This window comes from Natator depressus, chromosome 2 (genome assembly GCF_965152275.1).
Source record: "Natator depressus isolate rNatDep1 chromosome 2, rNatDep2.hap1, whole genome shotgun sequence".
Classification (NCBI taxonomy): Eukaryota; Metazoa; Chordata; order Testudines; family Cheloniidae; genus Natator; species Natator depressus.
In genome coordinates, this window is record NC_134235.1 from 144,940,696 (window position 1) to 144,959,106 (window position 18,411).

General features: G+C 44.7%; 1 long non-coding RNA gene across 1 annotated transcript in view; it reads left to right on the plus strand.

The window, feature by feature from the left end:
* LOC141982760 (uncharacterized) overlaps positions 1-18,411 on the plus strand; it is a 74,011-nt gene that overhangs the window by 53,157 nt on the left and 2,443 nt on the right. The window contains exon 3 of the long non-coding RNA XR_012638217.1: positions 510-554. This is a non-coding gene — a long non-coding RNA (uncharacterized LOC141982760). The remainder of the gene's footprint in view (positions 1-509; positions 555-18,411) is intronic.

Genomic DNA, 18,411 nt, shown 5'->3' on the forward strand with positions numbered 1-18,411 from the left:
AGAGTGCTGCATGGAAACTCTTACACAGCATCTACCTACAACTGTATCAAGTTTTATCAGTATCAGTTTTCACAATACCATGTACATTACACTGGTTATATTTAGAAAAAATTCTAAGCATGGTCATGTATACATATAATGTTATAATTTGTAGGAGTAAATGTTGATTATAGGAACTATTTGAGAATATTCGTAAAAACTTTTTATATTAAGAGAGAAAATGAGTGTTTGGAATTCTGAGACTGGATGCACATATGCTTCCAGTTATTTTATTATAAATATTTGAATTTGATCTCTTTAACATGCATGTGTTAACAAATGATGAATTGGTATCAAATAGTTAAGCTGCATGAGACATACATCGGATGAGACTGAATTCAAAAGATCGCATTTATTTTTAATAAACTTAAGTATGACATAAGATAAAACATAGCTGCATGCTTTAATACATATAGACAGACACATGAATTCACAAAGCTTACTTAAGTGGTCTTCTTATCTTCTTTCAGAGTCCCCAGAGGAATAAGATGACATATGGAAAGTGTTCTTTTAAGGTAATCATATAAAGAAAACTAAACAGACAGAAATACATTAGTTGTTGACTGCAAGGTCAAAAGTCCCCAGAGGTGTTATGGTGAACACCAGCATGAGATCCAGTCCATACTAATATGGGCTTGTGTTCCTGCTCATCAGTTCTCTCCATTTTGAACAAAATGTAGCATTTTCAGTATTAAAATAAGTTAATCATGGAGTGGTAGAGTGATTATTGTTTTTAAAAAGGGAATTAAAGTGATACTTCCAGGTTTAAAATAATATATTAAAAATAATTATTCTTATATTTATCACTAATAACTCCTGAGATAATAATTAAAATCTAATTTATATCCTAATCACAATAGTCCTAACTAAGGCAAAGCTCCCAGTTACTTCAGTTGAAGGTTAAAGCTCTCACTTTTCACACTGATGACATGTTTTCTTTTTGGGTTTCATTCTGGTTAGGTAATAACAATAAAATAGTCATTTTTTCACCAATTTTGTTTCTAGTCATTTTTCACTTTCTTCTTCTCATTTACAAGCACAGTTCTGCTATGATGAAGTTGCAAATGCATCTAGGGTGTGGAGTGGCTGTTTAAATTTCAAAAAGACCACTTTTTTCATTAAAAATGAATAATAATGAAGACATTTTTAAGATTTGTAAAACCTTTTCCCCAGAAAATCTATGTTTGAAGCTTATTTACTTATTTCACTACTTCCTGATTTACATCAATTCTACTATTTTAATTTATAGTTACTTAAGTATGACATAAGTATGATATCACCCACTAGCCATGTTTTTTTAAAAAATAGCTAACATTGGGCTCCTAAATCCATATTTAATCACCTTTATGTGGGTGAGTGGCCTGTAGGTGATCTTTTTGTAGTGCGTGGTCTGACTTTCCAAAGTGTTGAGCACACAGCAATTCTCAGCAATTTTACTAGGTAATGTATTGGGCCCTATATGGACAACATTTGTGCTATTATAGGTATTCATTCCACCTTCTGAATTCTACATAATGGCTTTCATCATAACATTAATCTGTTTCTTACATTCTAAGGCATGGCTCTTCTTTTCTAGACTGAACCTTTATGAGTAAAGCTGCAACAGTTTGTGTACCACCTGAGCGCACAAGTTCAAATATTTCTGTACTTTCCTTGGCATTCTCTGGATTCTCATATATTGCCGATTTCCTGTTAAACTTGTTCTTGGTTTCTGACTGTTATATGCTATTCATGACAATAGATTAAATTAACATAGTCCTTTGTTCTGTAATATATGTGACATGGCTGTGTTTTTTTCCCACATGAGATTGTTTTCCATAATTATTCATCAGATCATTTGTAAGAACAAATATCACTTTATGGATTGTCTGCAAATCCAGAGCTATGTTTCGTGTTATGTGTGATTGGCCAAGTAAATCACGTATTTTGTTTTGTTTTGTTTCTTGATTGGATATCCTAAGCTTTATAAACAGGAGCAATGAACAAATTTTTGAAGCTTTGAATCTTTCAGGGAGGATAGAGAGCACTTTAAGGAGATAAAGTCAGCAGGCCTAGTGAATTTTAGGACAGTTTACATATTTTTCTATCCTCATTTGCAAAAGAAATAGCATTTTGTTTGTTTACATTCATTGAGCACAGATTTAGAAATAGTTTGGTTCCTTCCTGACACATTAAAGTCAATGGAAGTCAATGGGTGCTCAGCATTTTCAAAAATCAGGCCATTTATTTAGCTGCCTAAATAGGGGTTTAGGGCTAGATTCACAAACGGGACTTATGGCAACACCTAACTTTAGGTGCCTAGACATGCAGTGGAATACACTACCCTGAGTCAGGTGCCCAGGCTGCCTATACAATGCATGGGGAAAGTTAGGCCACTAAGAACAGGATCCCTATAAGCCAGCATGCTGAGCAGGAAGCTACTATATAGGCTAGTCAATAACAGATACTGAGAAGAGGGCTGTGTCCTAAATCCCACCGATTTCAGGAAGTTAGGTGCCTGTCTCTGCTTGGGATCTTGACGTCTGATTTGTGTCCATTTATTCTTTTATGTAGAGACTGTCCAGTTTGGCCAATGTACATGGCAGAGGGGCATTGCTGGCACATGATGGTATATATCACATTGGTAGATGTTCAGGTGAACAAGCCTCTGATGGTGTGGCTGATGTGATTAGGCCCTATGATGGTGTCCTCTGAATAGATATGTGGACACAGTTGGCAACAGGCTTTGTTGCAAGGATAGGTTCCTGGGTTAGTGGTTTTGTTGTGTGGTGTGTGGTTGCTGGTGAGTATTTGCTTCAGGTTGGGGGGCTGTCTGTAAGCAAGGATTGGCCTGTCTCTCGAGATCTGTGAGAGTGATGGATCGTCCTTCAGGATAGGTTGTAGATCCTTGATGATGCATTGGAGAGGTTTTAGTTGGGGGCTGAAGGTGATGGCTAGTGGCGTTCTGTTATTTTCTTTGTTGAGCCTGTCCTGTAGTAGGTAACTTCTGGGTACTCTTCTGGCTCTGTCAATCTGTTTCTTCACTTCAGCAGGTGGGTATTGTAGTTGTAAGAACACTTGATAGAGATCTTGTAGGTGTTTGTCTCTGTCTGAGGAGTTGGAGCAAATGCGGTTGTATTGTAGAGCTTGGCTGTAGACAATGGATCGTGTGGTTTGGACTGGATGAAAGCTGGAGGCATGTAGGTAAGCATAGCAGTCAGTAGGTTTCCGGTATAGGGTGGTGTTTATGTGACCGTCGCTTATTAGCACCGTAGTGTCCAGGAAGTGGATCTCTTGTGTGGACTGGTCCAGGCTGAGGTTGATGGTGGGATGGAAATTGTTGAAATCATGGTGGAATTCCTCAAGGGCTTTTTTTCCATGGGTCCAGATGATGAAGATGTCATCAATGTAGTGCAAGTAGAGTAGGGGCATTAGGGGCATAAAGAAGCGTTGTTCTAAGTCAGCCATAAAAATGTATGCATACTGTGGGGCCATGCGGATACCCATAGCAGTGCCGCTGATTTGAAGGTATATATTGTCCCCAAATGGTGAAATAGTTATGGGTGAGGACAAAGTCACAAAGTTCAGCCACCAGGTTAGCCGTGACATTATCAGGGATACTGTTCCTGACAGCTTGTAGTCCATCTTTATGTGGAATGTTGGTGTAGAGGGCTTCTACATCCATAGTGGCCAGGATGGTGTTTTCAGGAAGATCACCGATGGATTGTAGTTTCCTCAGGAAGTCAGTGGTGTCTTGAAGATAGCTGGGTGTGCTGGTGGCGTAGGGCCTGAGGAGAGGGTCTACATAGCCAGACAATCCTGCTGTCAGGGTGCCAATACCTGAGATGATGGGGCATCCAGGATTTCCAGGTTTATGGATACAGACTAACACAGCTGCTACTCTGAAACCTGTCATTATGTAAGGCACTGAATTTAGCCGTATGGAGTGGAAATCTATCAACTTCATGAAAAAACTCGTACAGATACAGACAGACATCATCTTCCTTTCTAAATGCAAACAGATGGACATCATACCAAAAGGACTGAAGGTAAAAAATCCATTACAATCTACATACCACACAGACTATGCTGACAGCTTATGCCACACACTCTCAAAGGAGCTGCGGAACCACCTGATCAACATCCTCTACAGCAAACAGGGAAAGATTAAGAATGAGCTCTCAAAACTGGATACTCTCATAAAAAAATAACCTTCCACACAAACTTCCTCGTGGCTGGACTTTACAAAAACTAGACAAGCCATTTACAACACACACTTTGCTTCTCTACAAAAGAAGAAGGACACTAACCTATCTAAACTTCTACATGCCACAAGGGGCCACAACAGTGGTTCCCTTAACCCACACAGCAATAGTGTTAATCTATCCAACTATACTCTTAGCCCAGCAGAAGAATCTGTCCTATCTTGGGGCCTCTCCTTCTGCCCCTCCACCCCCACGAACATGATACAGTTCTGTGGTGACCTAGAATCCTATTTCGACATCTCCGACTCAAGGAATATTTCCAACACACCTCTGAACAACATACTAACCCACAGAGACCGTCCTACCAAGACTACAAAAAGAAGGATTCTGGGTGGACTCCTCCTGAAGGTCGAAACAACAGACTGGACTTCTACATAGAGTGCTTCCGCCAACGTGCACAGGCTGAAATTGTGGAAAAGCAGCATCACTTGCCCCATATCCTCAGCCGTGCAGAACACAATGCCATCCACAGCCTCAGAAACAACTCTGACATCATAATCAAAAAGGCTGACAAAGGAGGTGCTGTCGTCATCATGAATAGGTCGGAATATGAACAAGAGGCTGTTAGGCAGCTCTCCAACACCATTTTCTACAAGCCATTACCCTCTGCTCCCACTGAGTGTTACCAAAAGAAACTACACCATCTGCTCAAGAAACTCCCTGAAAAAGCACAAGAACAAATCCGCACACACCCCTATAACTCCAACCAGGGGTATTCTATCTGCTACCCAAAATCCATAAACCTGGAAATCCTGGATGCCCCATCATCTCAGGTATTGGCACCCTGACAGCAGGATTGTCTGGCTATGTAGACCCTCTCCTCAGGCCCTACGCCACCAGCACACCCAGCTATCTTCAAGACACCACTGACTTCCTGAGGAAACTACAATCCATCGGTGATCTTCCTGAAAACACCATCCTGGCCACTATGGATGTAGAAGCCCTCTACACCAACATTCCACACAAAGATGGACTACAAGCCGTCAGGAACAGTATCCCCGATAATGTCACGGCTAACCTGGTGGCTGAACTTTGTGACTTTGTCCTCACCCATAACTATTTCACATTTGGGGACAATGTATACCTTCAAATCAGCGGCACTGCTATGGGTACCCGCATGGCCCTACAGTATGCCAACATTTTTTATGGCTGACTTAGAACAACGCTTCCTTAGCTCTTGTCCCCTAATGTCCCTACTCTACTTGCGCTACATTGATGACATCTTCATCATTTGGACCCATGGAAAAAAAGCCCTTGAGGAATTCCACCATGATTTCAACAATTTCCATCCCACCATCAACCTCAGCCTGGACCAGTCCACACAAGAGATCCACTTCCTGAACACTACAGTGCTAATAAGCGATGGTCACATAAACACCACCCTATACCGGAAACCTACTGACCGCTATGCTTACCTACATGCCTCCAGCTTTCATCCAGACCAAACCACACAATCCATTGTCTACAGCCAAGCTCTACAATACAACCGCATTTGCTCCAACCCCTCAAACAGAGACAAACACCTACAAGATCTCTATCAAGCGTTCTTACAACTACAATACCCACCTGCTGAAGTGAAGAAACAGATTGACAGAGCCAGAAGAGTACCCAGAAGTTACCTACTACAGGACAGGCTCAACAAAGAAAATAACAGAAAGCCACTAGCCATCACCTTCAGCCCCCAGCTATAACCCCTCCAACGCATCATCAAGGATCTACAACCTATCCTGAAGGATGATCCATCACTCTCACAGATCTTGAGAGACAGGCCAATCCTTGCTTACAGACAGCCCCCCAACCTGAAGCAAATACTCACCAGCAACCACACACCACACAACAAAACAACTAACCCAGGAACCTATCCTTGCAACAAAGCCCGTTGCCAACTGTGTCCACATATCTATTCAGGGGACACCATCATAGGGCCTAATCACATCAGCCACACCATCAGAGGCTTGTTCACCTGAACATCTACCAACGTGATATATGCCATCATGTGCCAGCAATGCCCCTCTGCCATGTACATTGGCCAAACTGGACAGTCTCTACGTAAAAGAATAAATGGACACAAATCAGACGTCAAGAATTATAACATTCAAAAACCAGTCGGAGAACACTTCAATCTCTTTGGTCACTCGATTACAGACTTAAAAGTGGCAATTCTTCAACAAAAAAACTTCAAAAACAAACTCCAATGAGAGACTGCTGAATTGGAATTAATTTGCAAACTGGACACAATTAACTTAGGCTTGAATAAAGACTGGGAGTGGATGTGTCATTACACAAAGTAAAACTATTTCCCCATGTTTATTCCCCCCCCACCCCCACTGTTCCTCAGATGTTCTTGTCAGCTGCTGGAAATGGCCCACCTTGATTATCACTACAAAAGGTCCCCCGTCCCGTCCCCCCCCCCAGCTCTCCTGCTGGTTATAGCTTACCTTACCTGATCACTCTTGCTACAGTGTGTATGGTAACACCCATTGTTTCATGTTTTCTGTGTATATAAAATCTCCCCACTGTATTTTCCACTGCATGCATCTGATGAAGTGAGCTGTAGCTCACGAAAGCTTATGCTCAAATAAATTTGTTAGTCTCTAAGGTGCCAAAAGTACTCCTTTTAATTTTAGACACTTATTTCTAAAATGTAAATAGGAGGGAGTTAGGAGTGTGATGAGTAGATGGAAGAATCTACATCTTTCCCGCAAATGTAAACACACATTTCTGTATATTTCGCTAAAATTTACTACAGCTTTCTTTTTCAAGTTATTCTAACATTAGACCAGTGTTAAGACAGGAACTCAACACTACAGATTCTGAGGTGTTTTCTTTTTTCTGTTTTAATCTAGTCATTATGAAGGAAGTTCCTTCTCTCAAATAACCAAAAGCTTTATGTTTTACTCTTGCTTGGCTGGAATATTGGTATGGGTGTACCAGGTACTGAGGATTTAAGAAGAGAGAAGGAGGGGCAAAGTATTTAGCTGTTCCATGCATGATATAATTTTCAGGAAAATGAAACTGTAAGTCATATCACACTTCTGATGAATACATTCCAGGAGAAAATCCTTCTCTCAGATCCATATTGCAGATCTAATTTCCAATACTGCTCTTCTGTCTACCTGTATAGAAATCTGTACATATCTAGAATTCCAGCTGACATAAATGGGAGATCCATGCATATAAGAGAAGAGAATATCAAAGCAGAAATAGATCTGAGAAGAACTTCCCCTAAAATTTTCAGGTCTTATATCTATTAGCTTTTTCCCTTTGCATATCTATGCCCATACAGCCACCTTTATTAATACCCGAGTGATCTGATGCCTTTTTGATGGTCAAGTGATTACCTCCCAGACAATATATATAGCCGGAGCCAACTAATCTTAACCTTCACATATATGGCGGTGTAATCGCTTGTGCCTTTCAATTTGTTAATTTTCAATATTAATTTCAATTACAGTTTAAATAATAGAATTAAATTAATAGAAATAAGAGATAGCAAAATACCTATAATAATAGAGTTTGTCCTTCTAAGAATGTTTCATTGTTGCCCCAATTTTATAGAAAACCCCTGAATCTCACATGAACCCCAAACATGTAACAAGAAACTAGGTGACATTGAAGAGATTAAAAAATAACTCCAGGCTGTTATATTTATGCTTTGTTCATCCACTGCTCCCAGACTGAGTCTGACAAAGATGCAAAAAGCTCTGCAAAACTCTTTTTGCTATGTTGATTTAACCTCCTTGCTCTTTTGAGAGCTTACAAGAAGCAGCTCCCACAGACATTAGCCTAGAAGCAGCCAGTGGGAGGAATTACACACACAAAATTTTTTGCCTGGCAATCTTGACCAAGAAGCCTATCAGCAGGCTTCAGAAATGAGAACGATCCCAAGGTTATCAAAGGTCTGACTAACCTGGATGCCTCAGATCTGGATAGCCAGTGGAGGCTAGACTAGAGAAGAGGAGTCATTGCCCCTGGGCCTTGAGCCTGACTGACATGCCAGGACAGGCAACTGCAGGTCAAGACTAGCTTGTACATGGCTGCAATCACCCAGAAGGTTGCTGAATCCAGGAGAGTAGTGCTCAGGGGAAGGGAGCCAGAGACACAGCTCCTCAGTTAGGAAAGGAGTGTACTATGTGGGTAAGAGGAATCAGAGACTGGGGATCAAATGAAAACCTCACTTGGTCAGCCTCCTCTGCACAACAAGCCTGGGACAGTGAAGGCTTGAGGACTCCAGGAATTTATCCCACCCCAAAGGGTGAGGTCTCTGTGACAGTCACCACAACTCCCTACCCAGCTCCAGCCCACTAGCACTCTGAGGACTACAGAAAGATGTGGTAGTTGCACCTGCAAGACTCCCTAATCCCTCAACCCCGCTTTATTTGTTGTGTTTATTTTGTCGGCTTTTGATTATTTGACTGAAGGGAGCCTTTGGTTATTGCTGTGGGGTTATGGATTCCTTTGCTTATTTATAATCCCTGATTTCTTTGTCTTTGTTTTCCAGTCCATAGAGGCTTACTAAAAACACCCCTAATGCCTATGTAGACACAGTTAAACACTGTTAAATTATTTGACCTGGCTGAGTTATAGCCTAGGTAGGAGCACCTTTTTTGTACATGTATACATGACCTAATGGTTGAATTATGCTCTTTCATTGACAAGGAGTTTTGCACTTTGGTTCCCTCTTTGATCCTGGAATCCTAAGAGGCATCCATCTTTGTTTAGTTAGAGAATTGGGGCCATTTCTCTCAACTAGGACAATCTTCCCACGTTGATGTCCAGAATGGATAACAGTAATGGGCCTCAGAATACTCAGCTAGTGCAAAACAGGTCTGGCAAGTTATTTAGATCTCCAGAGCTTGTCCTAGCTTCCTATTAACAATCACTGTGATATATTCAATAATATAATAAATAACATTCAGATGATCAGATGGAGAATAGTAGAAAGATTTAGAAACATTTCTAACTTATGTGTTGGGACAAAGACATAGTACCATTCAGAACCTGTCAGCAAAAATACATCTAATAAAAACAAAATTGAAGAAAAAGCAAATTCATGATTATATCTGGGCAAACTATATATATATATATTAAAAAAATTAGTTTCAGGTTGATCCAAAAATGAAATCTTTCATCTTTTTTGGCAAATCACAAAGTTGAAAAAAATTGTTTTAGATTGAATTAAATGATTTGTTTTTAATACAGTCTCCTCCTGGAGCACCCCAGTCACGAGAAGTCCAGTGGACTTTGGTCTTTATATACTACGTAAATATGAGACAACTTGCTTTTTACTTTTAGAGGTGCAGTGCCTCCACTAGGGAGGAGGTAACTAAATAAATGTGCAGTTTCGATATCCTTTAGGACATTTATAGTCATTATAAGTTCAGAAATCAAGAACTGACTAATTGTAAGAATATATTGTTATTATACCAAGGGAAAAGGATAGGGTGAAAATTAAAGAAGTGGTATAGGTAGGAACCAGGATAAAAGGGAAAGGCAAGGGAAATCAGGGATTATAAATAAGCAAAGGAATCCATAACCCCACAGCAACTTCCAAGAATGGAGTCAATACCCAGGAGGATTCCAGACTAGGTAACCCGCGAGTCTGGTAGAAATCAGGAGAAGATCCTGCCCCAGCCATGGATGAAGAGTAAGCTAAGGGGAACTTTAGGTTTAAGATGGCCAAAGTCACAGTACTGCAACATTTCATCTCAAAACTAAACCTCAGTGGGCCATGTGCCTTGGAAGGTGACAGGGAGGAAGCTGGGGTTTGGGATGAATTGTAAATATTGGGAGATTAGTTTATTTATTAATGTTTAGTATTTATTAGTTAACCATAACTTTCCTTCCTCAAAACCTATTTTCCTGTTCTCAGTAAAATCTCCCTTTGTTACACTGTTATTTTGGGTTCGTCATTCCTTTGCTGGGGTTTGTGTTTATATATTTTGTTATCATTTGTGCACTGGGCTTTACACTCCTTGCCAACTGATTTGCTCAAGGGACAGGCCTTTTATCCATGGCACAGTGAAGAGTCACCATGGGTGGAGGCATGAGATGCCAAAAAGAACCCAGGACCCAACCTATTCAAGAGAGTGGAGAAGTCACTTCTTAATATTGATGATAGCAAGCACCAAGGAGAGAGAAGTGAGGAGGCTTAAGCCACATCTCAAATAAGGGGCTACATAGGTCAAAAGCACTGCGTAGGTCAAAAGTATCAATGCCTATTGACACATCTAACGGACTCCTGAAATCTGTCAATTGGTAGTTGTAAGTCAATGAGACTAATATTGTTTTTGTGCCATATCACTGTAAAGCCAGACTGAAAGTGATCAGGAAAGACAGAGGATGGCTGATGACACCAGAATTTTCTCACCACTGGCTTATCAGTAATCTTGTCCCTAAAAGAGAGTTATAAACAGACCAATAATTGGTGTTCTGGGCCAAGGTGTTTGAAGCACCACAGGTCGGCAGAGGTACTTTGGAAAACGAGACCCACACGCAGCTAAGCAGCGAGTTATTGGCTTTATTGAAGGTGAGTGACACACCCACAACGGGGATTCCAAGCGTTGCTGTCATGGAGGCGGAGAACACAGCACACCGGAGCTTTGCCTGGGACAGAGTCCGACGAAAGGGTAAACAGCGAGCCCTAATAAGCAATACACAAAATCAACTCATGAATATCTAATAAGGTACTTCCCAACAGGGGCTTTCCGCAGGGCAGATAGAACCGGCCAAAACCGGTTAGAGTTGGTTCTCCATGTCCTACAGCGACCGGGCGGCCTCGAGAAAGCAGAAGTTCCCTAGCTAGGCCGTAACAAAGTCTTCCGCAGTCCCTTACACTCCTCCCCTCGCTTTCTCGAGCGACATCAGGGACCAGGCGGAAGCATAGTGGGTGGATCGCACACAGCATTGGGAAATTAATTCGCGACCGCAAAGGCAGCAAAAATACAAGCTAATAAGGCAAATGAGGCCTATAAGGAGGCCTTGGACTAGATGTGCTGCCCACCCCCCTAAGGTGGAAAGCCAGGACCAAAGCCAGGCACCCCCTTGCTGCTGGTGGATGCCCTCTGCTAACTTCCGGAGGCGCAGTAAGTCGGCCTCAACGGAAGGCCCTGCATCGGTTACATTAAAACAGCACATGCCGCAAACTCTTGGCACAGGTGGCCATGGCGCAGGAGTAAATAATCCACAGCCAGCCTGTTCTGTAGCATACCCTGGCATACCTCACCCAACTCATGTGAGAGGAGTGCGAGGACTGTAGAGGTCAGGTTAATGGCTTTTGCCACGGTACAGGCAAGGTGCTCCACCGCATGATAATTGTGCACCACTAGCCCAGGAATACCAATCAAGGAAAAGGCCAGGGCTGCGGCTTCAGCCTCGGAGAATAGGGTCACATCCGATTTACAGGTGGAGTCAAGGGGGATGGCATCCCTCCTGTGGGGGGCAGGCACCTGTGGGGGTTATGGAAAAATAAGGGGGGCCATCCGACCAAGAGTGCAGGGCTAGAACTATTGGCCAGGATGTAGGAATAAGCACGCCTGCCACAGAAAAGAAACCACCCAGCAGGCAATTTCATATGCCCATATGCAAAGGAGATCTCCATACTCTCATTACATGTAAGGTCTCCATTGGTGAGGTCTGCCCCAACGTGAGTAGCATTCACAAACCACATACAAGAAGGGGGAGGCGTTACATTGGCAAGCCAAAAGGAATACATAGAGGCATCCAGTTTATATTGGGCTGGCCCCAATGAATACAAGTCTGTATACGTAAAAGTCTTATCAATTGTCTTCAGTAGGGAATAGTGCTGGACCAGGGTCGGTGCTGCACAGACGCCGATGAAACAGGTCTCCATTACCGCACCCACAGCGAACGTATGCAGTAGGCAAAATGACATCGCATTCACAGCACTGTGAGCCAGCACCAGCCAGGTGTTCACGGGTGAGGAGATGGCTGCGGCGGTGCTTATAAGGAGTGTCGTGACAAGCGGGAGAGACCATGTGGGGATAGTCTTTCCCCTCTGGGAGTACGTATGCCCATCCTTCCCCAGTGGTGAGGACTACAGCAGCTTGTGGTTCTTGCTGCGGTAATGTCCACCACACGTTAGCCAGTACGTGCCACTCAGTCTCGCTCGGGGCGCTGGTTTCTAGACCTACGAGTGGTAAAGGAGAGAGTTTACACGGGGCCTCCCCTCGCTCCCATTGTACAGGTTCGGTCACCACCCTGGTGCACAAAAGGGCACCTAGCCAGCGGTCCGCACTCAACCAGTACGGTGGATAGAAGTGCACGCCTGTGACCAACGGTGTAACAAAGAACAAACAGGGCGGCTCACATTGCAGTTGTGCCTGGGTGGGCCAGGGGCTCACTGCTTGTCCAGCCTGCAAAACAAAGGGGTGAGGCGCGTACAAGGTTACCATGCCCTGCGTTGGGTCAACCTCCCCCGGTGTATGGAGTAAACTGACGAGTAAGTGGATAGGTACTGTAGGGGGAAAGGTCAGCCGCTGGAAGGGCGTTTGACCCCCCAGGGAACGATTATTCAACAGCCAGACAGCCTGTTCCAGTCCCCCGACCAACCGCGCAGCATGTGGGTAGGGGTAAGGTGGCGAATCTGATCCTTCAATAACCCATTCAGGCGTTCAATGAGGCTGCTCGCCTTAGGCTTATACAGAAGGTGGTAATGCCAGTCCACTGCCACATCTGCGGCCCAAGTTCAAACGGCCTGGGCCGTAAAATGGGTTCCCTGATCACTCTGCAGGGTGTGTGGCGTCCTGTAGCGGGAGCACAACTGCTGCAGCGCAGCTATCGTGGTGGCTGCGGCTGCGGTCGCACTAGGATACACAAATAACAGGCCAGTATAGGTATCGACAGCTGTAAAGGCATACTGCCAGCTTCGCTCTGAAGGCCAGGGGCCAATGTAGTCCACTTGCCAGTCCTGACAGGGGCCAGCAGCTCGATTAATCTAACCGGCTGGCCCCGGGAGGGCAATAGGTGCCAGGCGAGAACAAACCGGACAACTGGCACGGACAGTCCGACATGCCGCCAGGGGCAGGGAGGCGCCTTGGCAGAGGGCCGCAATTTGTGTTGGGCGGGCTCCTCAGTGGCCCCCCTCTACATGGTACCGTTCTGCCAGTTGCAAGACCTCCGCTTGAGCCATGTCATCGGCCGCCGCATTCCAGTGAGCCTCAGCGGTTTTGGCCTTCGTGTGGGCGTCCACATGTCGGACGGCCAAAGGGGCTTGTCGGGCGTAGCACAGTAATTGTTGCCAGAGTGTAGTTCCCCATAAAGGCCGATCTGTGAGTTCCCACACCTCCCACGCCATCACCCAGGTCCGGAGGCCCTTATACAGTACCCAGCTGTCCGTATACAAATAAACCTGCGGTGGGTCACCCTCGATCACCAGGGTAGCGGCCCGCAGTTTGGCCCATTGGCTGGAGCTGGCCGTTCCCCACGCCATGGCAACTACATCGGCATACGGGGCATAGGTTACGGCCTGCCACTGCCGGGCCCCTTGGGCTGTGTAGGAGGCTGACCCATCCGTAAACCATGCATACTCCCGTTCCTCGGTGGACAACTGCTCTACGGGGGGACCCTCCTCTATCGGGGAGGAGGGCACAGGGTCTTCCACGGGGGGCAGCTCGTCAGTTTCGTAGGGGGTAACTGCAGCCAGCGCTTGTATAGGTCTGCCATCGGCTTTCCATTAATGTCCTCGTGAGAGCCACCAGCCTGCAAAAGATCTAGCCACAAGGTCTTCCGGGGCAATTGTAATTCCCCCTTCTCCTGCCCCCCGTCCTGCTGCCCCTTCGCAGCCCGTACGGCTCGCAGCCTAGCACTCGCCAGGGCCGCCTCCAATTGCATAAGGGTGGCTGCCAAATCCCCCCTCACCCATTCTCTGCCATGACAACTGCTAGGAGGGAAGGTTTTAACTCGTCAGGAGCCAGGCGTAAAATGGTGGCCTTGATTGATTTTGTCACTGGTATGTCGTCTGGCCCCATCACTCCGCCTGTGGCGACAGCCCAGGCCATTCCCAACTGGCGGAGGACTTGCACCCCCCCCCGGAACAGTCTTCCAGGGGCGCGCCTGTGCTTCCAATTCCCCCACCGAGGAGTAGGCCGCCTCCACTGCAACCACCAACCAGCGGTACAAAGAGGGGCTTTCAATGGGTTGCCCCTTGTCCTGCGGCTGCGGCGGGTTCATAGACTATACACCCACAAAGGATCAAGCCAATTGTGCATATACCTGAGAGTCTTGCGAGAGGACGCCCAATTGCTGAAATTCATAAGGGAGCAGCAGAACCGTGTTGCCTGCATTGTCTCAGACCCTCACGAGCCACTGCATGACGCTCTCCCCGGGCTCCTGTCGGAACGTCTTCACAATTTCCTGCAACTCACTCGTTTTAAATGTACGTATGAGCTCTGGCTGCAGGGCGTCTCCCTGCACCCGTAGCTCCCATACCGGCCTTGCCAGAGCCACCACGGGGGACTCCTCCTCCTCCTCTGAGGACGAGGAGTCCCAAATGTTCCCATCCCAAGTCTCGGGATCCCAAGAGGGGGCAGCGGTCACCGCACGTACCTGGGCGGTAGTCACTGGTCGCCGCACGCGCTTAAGACGCCGCTTATTCTCCACCCGAGCAACCAACATTTCACATCGTCGCGTTAGCTCCTGGGCGCGCTCCGCCTGGGAGGTAACGACTTCTTGGGCCACGGCGCGGCCTCCGCCTGCGCCGCGCATTCCTGAGTCTTCCCTTCTAGTGCTCACTGTAAGCAAAGCAACTCCTCATCCTGGGCCCGGACGGTGGTCAGGAGGAGCCACCCAAGCTCCCCCATCGCCCGCCATTCCGTCCCAGAACGCCGGTTCGCCCGTAACTGTTGTAACCCCTCAACCAGCTGCATGGGCGTGACCCCTGCAGCCTGTTGAAATTCCGGCATTGCAGAAGAAACTTAGATTATCCAGAACCTCACCAAATGAAATTGGCCTAATATAAATGAGGAAAACATAGCATTTATCCCCTCCCATCAGGGGTTAAATTAATAGATTCATAGACTATACACCCAGAAAGGATCATTAGATCATGTAGTCTGATTTACTGTATAGCACAAACCATATAGTTTAATACACTTACCACTGCATTGAACCCAATAATTTGTGTCTGACTAATGCATAACTTCCAGAAAGCCATCCAGTCTTGATCTGAAAATTCAAGAGATGAAGAATCCACTACTTCCCTTGGTAGTTTGTTCCAATGGTTAATCACCCTCACTGTTAAAAATGTGTCCCTTATTTCTAATTTGAATTTCCTTGGCTTTAACTTCCAGTCATTGATTCTTATTATGCCTTTCTCTGCTGGATTAAAGAGCTCTCTACTGCTTGGTATTCTCCCTATGAAAATACTTACACACTGTGATCAGGTCACCTCTTGATTTTTTTAATGAGCTGAACAGATTGCGCCCTCTAAATCAGTGGAAGACATTTTCTCCAACTGTTAAATAATTTTTGTGGCTTTTTTCTGCACCCTCTCAATTTTTTCAACAGATAAAGCACAGTGTGTGGGAGCTCCCTTTTCCCCCCCAATTCTTGGCTCAAGGGTTGGGCCCTCTCGCCCTGTCTGAACTCCTCCTTCTCTTACTAGTGAAGAGATCTGTCCACCCACCAGATCCTCCACATCCTCTCTGGAGTGAAAAGTGAAGAGGAGACCCATGCTGCTGTTTTTCTCTTCCATCCTGGTGGGGAGGGAGAGAACAGAAGATACTCCAAACAGCCTCTCAGTCTCTCCATATCCCTATCATTAACTTTTCTTTCCCTTCTCCCACCAACCCACTATGCAGTACTAGAAGGGGAAATGACTATGTCCTGAGATTTGTCTAGGTCTGTCTTTTCCTCACGGAGGAGATAGGGAACTCTTCTCATCTTATCATCCTCCCACCACCAGAGGCTGGAGGGAACTTATTTCAAAGAGTTCATGGCCAGAAGGGACAATTAGATCATTTTGTCTGACCTCAAATTAATAGCCTGTGTTACACAGGTCAGACTAGATGATCTAATGTCCCCTTCTGTCCTTAAACTCTATGTAACTATGAAAAGAGACAGGAAGACATAGAAGAAAAGAGAAAAAGTGGAATAAATTAAAGGAAGGAAGAGGATGAACAGAAAATTTGGGAGCTATAATAAGATTATTATTTTATTACTGTACAGAAAGTCTGGTGCCAAAATATTGCAATAAAATTCCCATGAATGTTTGAGTGAGATGTGTTGAGAAGGAGACTGGAGATACTGGTTGCAGATAGGATACAAAGACAGGCAATCAATATTTCTATTCTTATGTACTCGGGAGGGGATAACTTGCTTTAATTATAGATTTTTGTACATTGTTAATGCTGATATTTGGGAGGTTTGTACATATTTTAATGCAAATGTCTTATGGGAAACATGAATAGGTTTGGGAGTGTGATAGTTTTGGTTTCTTTTTTGCATGTTTTTTGGTTTTATCTATTTTAACTTCAATTTCATGCAAATGTACAAAAATAATATAACTTGTAACTAGTACAGTACAGTAAAATACCAGATTTGTGTGTATTTTACTAGGGGTTTACCAGGGATATGCCCTCTCCCAACTCTATACACTGTACATACATGGCTAAATTCTGCTCTCAGATAAACTAATGTAATTATGCAGTAACTCCAGTGAAATTATTTGAGTTACAGCAGGGTAAATTCTAAGTAAATAAAGACAAAATTTGGCTAATATACTTTTATTTGGCTGGCTGTAGGACTGCCTGAAGGCATGAACTACATCTAGATAAAATTCTTCGCTTGTTTTCATTTTCTTTCCTGTGCCACATTCTGTCACCATCAGACAGTATAACAACACATCATCATATGACATTGAGACCCATCATGACGGTCAATAAAGTATGTGAGTTCCCCTGCTATTTTCATCTATTTTAGCTACTGCCTATCAACAAGTGCTTTTACTGTAAAGTTGCCCAGACTGGTCTAAACCTGATTTATTTTATCTGCAAAGTTAGCAGAAAACTCCTCAGAGTGAGAAATATCTGATTTGCTTCCAGGTGAAGGCAGGTCAGATTTATTAGCTCATCCACCACCTGATTCCACTGATTGTGACTTTGTGGATGGTATAGTGTAGGGAAAGAAAGTTTTTTGTCCTCCAGCACAGCTATGACCCTGGACTTTAAAAAATCTCTATGCTACCTTCAGTTAGACACAGTACATTGATGGCATCTGTGCTCCAACTTCTGCCTCATGTTTAAACTGTCATACATCATCTGTATAACAAAATGTATAGGAAGGTGTGGACAGAGTACACCATCCTCCATGACTTTTGCCTATACTGGAAGGAACATACACCTGTACTAGGAGATTTCACAGAGTCTGGAGGAGATGGACATTCATGGGACTGATTCCCACTATTGGGCATGCAAGAAGCACTTCAGGATCCTGTAGCAGGGGGTGAAGGATTCAAATAGTCACTCTGGGAAGAGGACCTAGCATATGATGAGCTGGACTGAGTGTTCTCCAGGGCTAAGTGTACTGAGCCTGAATTCAGTCACAACCGACTCTTGACTCTGCCAGCCTCAATGTATGGCAGGACATTGATGAGAGGCAGAGCGAGGAGGCAGCAGGGACCTTGGATGAAGTCCCAGAAGAAACCCCGGGAGACCTGAAGGAAGAGAAACATGTGATTCTGCACCTCTACCTGGCAGACCTGGCTGAGAAAGCGCCCGCCCTGCCCTTCCCGAGGAGCCTGAAGAGGTCTCTTAGCTTTGGCAGGAACCAGAATCTGAGCCCAGTAAGTTATAATATGCCCCCACACTTCCCAGAAATATCACCTCTTGCTCCAGTAATACATGAAGCCGGCCTCCTCATCACCCCACCCATGCTCCACCCCAGCCTGGTCCTCGAGCAAGACACAGCTGTAATTCAGTGATTGTATTGAAATCACACGAAGCACTGTATTTAGTGGAAGCTATAGCAGAGTGTTAATGAGCAGTGCTTGTGTCCCTGCATTTGTCAGGCAGCACACTGCCCAGTGATATTCGCTGGGCAGAGCCAACTGCGGGAGGGAAGGGATGGAGGGAGTGTTCTGAAAGTGCCTGGGAAAAGAACAGTTTAATGA